Source organism: Psammomys obesus, unplaced genomic scaffold (genome assembly GCF_907164565.1).
Source record: "Psammomys obesus unplaced genomic scaffold, mPsaObe1.curated_primary_1811, whole genome shotgun sequence".
In the NCBI taxonomy this organism is placed as follows: Eukaryota; Metazoa; Chordata; class Mammalia; order Rodentia; family Muridae; genus Psammomys; species Psammomys obesus.
In genome coordinates this window covers 4239193-4244649 of record NW_026596460.1, presented here as the reverse complement: position 1 = coordinate 4244649, position 5457 = coordinate 4239193, and the positions used below count along the sequence as shown (strand labels likewise).

The window sequence follows — 5457 nt, the reverse complement described above, 5'->3', positions numbered from 1 at the left end:
ATCTATCTATCTATCTATCTATCTATCTATCTATCTATCTATCTATCTATCTATCTATCATCATCAACATCCAGGTGATTTCAATTCATCTTCCTTTGTTGATAATTCAATATGCAGGACATGCTTAAAAGTATCTACTTTGCTTTAATTTTTCTAATAATGTTTTCAGCATTGAGTACTAGAGCAAAAGGTGGAGCTTCTGGTTAACTTCTAAAGAGCCTGAAGTTTTTTTTTCTGTGCAGAGTTCCCATGCTCTTTGCATGAGCAGAAAGTACTGTGTATTTGCTTAAAGCAGGCTACTTAGGACAACCAAGGAGACAATGATGAAGTTACTTTATAAATTGAAAGTGTTGTAAAATTCTGAAAATACAGTTATTTACTTCCACCTTTTTGGATCTAAAGGCTTTTTTCCATTTTTATTTTAATTTTTATTAATTACACTTTATTCACTTTGTATCCCCCCATAGCCCCCTTCCTCCTCCTCTCCCATTCCCACCCTCCCTCCCCCTTCTCCACACATGTCCCTCCCCAAGTCCACTGATAGGGGAGAACTTCCTATCCTTCCTTCTAATCCTAGTCTATCAGGTCTCATCAGGAGTAGCTGTATTGTCTTCCTCTGTGGCCTGGTAAGGTTGCTCCCCCTCAAGGGGAGGTGATCAAAGAGCAGGCCAATCACTTCATGTTAGAGACAGTCCCTGTTCCCATTACTATGGAACCCATTTGGAGACTGAGCTGCCAATGGAAACATCTGTCCAGGGATTCTAGTTTATCTCAATCAATGGTCCTTGGTTGGAGTATCAGTCTCAGAAAAGACCTCTGGGCCCAGAGTTTTTGGTTCTGTTGCTCTCCTTGTGGAGCTCCTGCCCTCTCCAGGTCTTATTATTTCCTACTTCTTTCATGAAATTTCCTGCACTCTTCCCAAAGGTTGGCCATAAGTCTCAGCACATGCTTTGGTACCCAGCAGGGTAGAGCCTTTCAGAGGCCCTCTGGCAGGCCCCTGTACTGTTCCCTGTTTTCTCCTTCTTCTGATGTACATCCTCTTTGCCTTTTTGTATGGGGTTTGAGCATTTAGCCAGAGTCCGCATTATTGATCAGTTTCTGTAGGTGTACAGATTTTAGTAAGTGTATCCTATATTATATGTCTAATATCCACTTATGAGTGAGTATATACCCTGTGTGTCTTTTTGGTTCTGGGTACCTCACTCAGGATGATCTTTTCAAGTTTCCACCATTCCCTGCAAATTTCATGATTTACTTGTTTTTTATTGCTGAGTAATATTCCATTGTGTAGATATACCAATGTATCCATTCTCCAGTTGAGGGGCATCTGGGTTGTTTCCAGCTTTTGGCTATTACAAATAAAGCTGCTACAAACATGGTTGAGCAAATGTCCTTCTTGTGTACTTGAACATCTTTTGAATATATGCCTAGGTAGGAGTGGTATAGCTGGATCTTGAGGAAGCACTATTCCTAGCTGCCTAAGAAAGTGCCAGATTGATTTCCCAAGTGGTTGTACAAGTTTACATTCCCACCAGCAGTGAAGGAGGGTTCCCTTTTCTCTACAACTTCTCCAGCATGTGTTGTCACTTGAGTTTTTTCATCTTAGCCATTCTGATGGGTGTAAGGTGAAATCTCAGGGTCGTTGATTTGCATTTCCCTAATAACTAATAAGGTTGAGCATTTCTTTAAGTGCTTATCGACCATTTGATATTCCTCTATTGAGAATTTTCTGTTTAGCTCTGTACCCCATTTTTAATTGGATTATTTGATATGTTGCTGTTTAGCTTCTTGAGTTCTTTACATATACTGGATATTAGCCCTCTGTCAGATATAGGGTTGGTGAAAATCCTTTCCCAATCTGTAGGCAGTCATTTTGTTCTGACAACAGTGTCCTTTGCTTTACAGAAGCTTTTGAGTTTCATGAGGTCACATTTATTGATTGTTGCTCTTAGAGCCTGTGCTCTTGGTATTCTGTTCAGGAAGTTGTCTCCTGTTTCAGTGAGTTCAAGGCTCTTCCCCACTTTTTCTTCTAGCAAGTTTAATGTGTCTGGTTTTATGTCGAGGTCTTTGATCCACTTGGACTTTAGTTTTGTGCAGGGTGATAAGTATGGATCTATTTGCATTTTTGTACATGTAGACATCCAGTTAGACCAGCACCATTTGTTGAAGATGCTGTCTTTTTTCCATTGAATGGTTTTGGCATCTTAGTCAAAAATCAGGTGTCCATAAGTGTGTGGATCTATTTCAGGGTGTTCTATTCAATTCCATTGATCCACCAGTCTGTTTCTATGCCAGTACCATGCAGGTTTAGTATTGTTGCTCTATAGTATAGCTTGAGATAAGGGATGGAGATACCGCCAGAATCTTTTATTGTAGAGAATTGTTTTAGCAATTCTGGGTTTCTTGTTATTCCATATAAAGTTGAGAATTTTTCTGTCAAGGTTCGTAAGGAATTGTGTTAGTAATTTAATGGGAATTGTATTGAATCATAGATTGCTTTAGGTAAGATGGCCATTTTTACTATGTTATACTGTCAAGCCATGAGCATGGGAGATCTTTCCATCTTCTGATATCTTCTTCTAATTCTTTCTTCAGAGACTGGAAATTTTTTTCATACAAGTCTGACTTGCTTGGTTAGGTTCACACCAAGGTAATTTATGTCCTTTGTGGCTATTGTGAAGGGTGTTGTTTCCTTAATTTCTTTCTCAGCCCTTTTGTCTTTTGTATACAGGAGGCCTACTGATTTTTTTGAGTTAATTTTGTATCCAGCCACTTTGCTGAAAGTGTTTATCAGCTGTAAGAGTAGAATATTGAGGGTCAGTTAGGTATACTATCATATCATTTGGAAATAGTGATACTTTGAGTTCTTCCTTTCCAAACTGAATCCCCTTGATCTCCTTCAACTGTCTTACTGCTTTAGCAAGGGCTTCAAGAACTATGTTGAAGAGATATGGAGACAGTGGGCAGCCTTGCCTTGTTCCTGATGTCAGTGGGAATGATTTAAGTTTCTTTCCATTGAGTTTCAAATTAGCTATAGGCTTGCTGTATATTGCCTTTATATGTTTAGGTATGTGCCTTGTATTTCTGATCTTTCCAAGAATGGAAAAATATGAATGGATATTGGATTCTATCAAATGTTTTTCAATATCTAAGGAGATGATCATGTGGTTTTCCTCCTTCCGTTTGTTTATATGGTGGATCTCATTAATGGATTTCCGAATAATGAACCACCCCTGCAAACCTGGGGATGAAGCCTACTTGTATTTGCTTGCAAGTATTTTGTTAAGTATTTTTGCATTGATGTTCATAAGGGAGATTGACCTGAAATTCTCTTTCTTTGTTGAGTCTTTGTAGGGTTTGGATACCAAGGTGAATGTGGCTTCACAGAATTAGTTTGGTAATGTTCCTTCTGTTTCTATTTTGTGGAATAGTTTGAAGAGTATTGGTGTTAGCTCTTCTTTGAAAGTCTGGTAGAATTCTGCGCTGAAACCATCTGGCCATGGGCTTTTTTTAGTATGGGAGACTTTTGATGACACTTTCTATTTCTATTTAGGGGATATAGGACTATTTAATTGATTTACCTGGTCTTGATTCAACTTTGGCAAGTGGAATTAATTATGAAAATTGCCCATTTCATTTAGATTTTCACATTTTGTGGCATATAGGCTTTTGAAGTAAGATCTAATGATTGTTTGGATTTCTTCAGTGTTTGTGGTTATGTCCCCCTTTTCATCTGCTTTTGTTGATTTGGATAGTGTCTCTCTGCTTTTTAGTTAGCTTGGCTAACGGTTTGTCTATCTTGTTGATTTTCTCAAAGAACCAGCTCTTGGTTTCCCTGATTCTTTGAATTCTTTTATTTGTTTCTAATTTATTCATTTCAGGCCTGAGTTTGATTATTTCCATCCATCCACTCCTCTTTGGTGTGTCTGCTTTTTTTTTTTTTTTTTCCCTCTAGGGCTTTTAGGTGAGCCATTATGTTGCTTGAATGAGATGTTTCGAATTTCTTCTTGAAGGCACTTAGTGCTATGAACTTTCCTCTTAGCACTGCTTTCATTGTGTCCCATAAGTTTGGGTATGTTGTGCCTTCATTTTCTTTGAATTCTAGGAAGACTTTAATTCCTTTCTTATTTCTTCTCAGACCCAGCTGTCATTTAGTAGCAAGTTGTTCAGTTTCCATGTGTGTGTAGGCTTTTTGCTGTTTCTGTTGTTGAGGCCCAGCTTTAGTCCATGGTGATCAGATTGGACACATGAGATTATTTCAATCTTCTTGTATTTGTTGAAGCTTGCTTTGTGACCAAGCATATGGTGTATTTTGGAGAAGGTTCCATGAGGTGCTGAGAAGAAGGTACATTCTTTTGTGTTTGGGTGAAAGGTTCTGTAGATATCTGTTATGTCCATTTGATTCATGACCTCTGTTAGAGGTATTGTATCTTTGTTTAATTTCTGTTTTATTGACCTGTCCTTTGTTGAGAGTGGGGTGTTGAAGCCTCCCACTATTAATGTGTGGGGATCTATATGTGGTTTAAATTTTATCAATGTTTCTTTTATAAATGTGGGTGCCCCTGTAATTTGGGGCATAGATGTTCAGGATTGTGATATTCTCCTGGTGGAATTTTCCCTTGATGAGTATGAAGTGTCCTTCTCCATCCCTTTTGATTAATTTTGGTTGAAAGTCTATTTTATTACATATTAGAATGGCTACTACTGCTTGCTTCTTGGGTCAATTTGCTTGGAAAACTGTCTTCTGCCCTTTACTCTATCTATCTAATGTCTATCTTTGTGACTCACGTATGTTTCTTTTTTTAAAAATTTAATTTTATTTTTAACTACACTATTTATTTTGTATCCCCCCTTCTACTTCCCTGCTTCCTCCCCTCCCAATCCATCCCTCCACCTTCTCCAAGCATGCCCCTCCCCAAGTCCACTGGTAGGGGAGGGTTTCTTTTTTCTTCCTTCTGATCCTAGTCTGTTAGTTCTCATCAGGAGTGGCTGCATTGTCTTCCTCTGTGGCCTAGTATGGCTACTCCCCCACCAGGGGGAAGTGATCAAAGAGCAAGCCAATCAGTTCATGTCAGAAGCAGTCCCTCTTCCCATTACTATGGAACCCAGTTGGACACTGAACTGCCATGGGCTACATCTGTGCAGAGGTTCTAGCTTATCCCCATGCATGGTACTTGGTTGGAGTATGAGTCTCAGGAAAGACCCCTGTGCTCCAATTTTTTGGTTCTGTTGCTCTCCTCTGGAAATCAACCTCCTGTCCTCTCCAGTTCTTACCATTTCCCACTTCTTTCATAAGATTCCCTGCATTCTGCCCAAAGTTTGGCCATACGTCTAAACATCTGCTTTGATAGTTTGCAGCGCAGAGCATTTCAGAAGCCCTCTGTGGGAGGCTCCTAACTTGTTTCCTGTTTTCTTCTTCTTCTTCTTCTTCTTCTTCTTCTTCTTCTTCTTCTTCTT

At 39.1% G+C, this 5457-nt stretch overlaps 1 protein-coding gene across 2 annotated transcripts in view; it reads right to left on the bottom strand.

Moving 5' to 3' along the window:
* The window catches only part of Tpk1 (thiamin pyrophosphokinase 1), a 368986-nt gene that overhangs the window by 128107 nt on the left and 235422 nt on the right, over positions 1–5457 (bottom strand). The window lies entirely within an intron of this gene.